Source organism: Capsicum annuum, chromosome 9 (assembly GCF_002878395.1).
Source record: "Capsicum annuum cultivar UCD-10X-F1 chromosome 9, UCD10Xv1.1, whole genome shotgun sequence".
NCBI classification, from domain to species: Eukaryota; Viridiplantae; Streptophyta; class Magnoliopsida; order Solanales; family Solanaceae; genus Capsicum; species Capsicum annuum.
In genome coordinates, this window is record NC_061119.1 from 12,513,668 (window position 1) to 12,514,901 (window position 1,234).

A 1,234-nucleotide genomic window follows, 5' to 3' on the forward strand; every position below is an offset into this window, starting at 1 on the left:
GAAATAAATTATTAAAGAAATAAGTGAATTCCACGGGTGTAACCATAATTTCATAGCCACGCCCGTCAAGTGAAGGAATAAAACAAGTGAAGATTTGAAGAAGAAGTTACAAGTTGACGGTTATAACCACCACTTCAAAAGCTTACTCACACCTGTCAAGTGAAGGAATGAAACAAGTGAAGATTTGAAGAAGAAGTTACAAGTTGACGGTTACAACCACCACTTCAAAGAATGCATTAGTTGGTTCAACATTGTAATTTTCTATAAATAGAGACATTTCTTTGATTATTTATCATCCAACAACATAAGCTATATATAACAATCAGTCTTGTTTCCTTTTTTTTTTTTTTTTTTTGTAGAATAATATTTTGTTTTCTTTTCTTTATTAATTTCTCCATAATGGAGTAATTTCTTTGTGTTAGGAGCATTGAAGAAACTTGGTATAATATTATAATATAAATCTTATTTTAGTTCTTTCAAGACTCGATTTTATTTGAAAGTTAAATACTTCGTGTTGGAATACTTGTACTAGAAATTAGCACTACTTGATATTTTATATTATAGTTATAGTTATATTAAGTTGTACTTCCCACAAGGAAGAAAACTAAATATACTATAAGCATTTCATAAAATATAATTAATAATAATTTTTTGTCACTTGTTATTTCAAATCTTTGAAATTGCTTCTTTTGATCCTTATCCTCACGAAAGGATTATTTTGAACTATTTCTTAGATTTAATAATCTCTATCTTATTTGTTTCGAGTCGTATCCTCGCGGAGGGATTGACTCAAATAAGATTATTGATTTGAGGGGTCTTTATCTTGTTTCTTTCAATCTGTATCCTCGCGGAGAGATTGTCTCAAGTAAATTTATTGATTTAAAGATTACTCGCAAGGGGTCTTTATTCCTCATAAACACATAAACAAGTCTAAGGAGTTATTCTACAATTTTGTAGAAATTAGTAAAATAATAATTTTATTATAATAAACATACCAAGTGAATTTAACAATCCCCAACTTTCTCTCCAAGATAATCTTTTAAACACTATTTCTTTACATATTTTCTTAAAAAAACTTTAGAAATTACTCTCTTTTCATCAATTTGATTCTCAAATAGTAATCAAAATAATATAAATTTGTAGCATAGATTTTTCAATCTCTGTGGGACGATATCTTAAACTATACTAGAATTTGACAGAGTACGAGCAACAAAATTCTATACAATTTGAACTC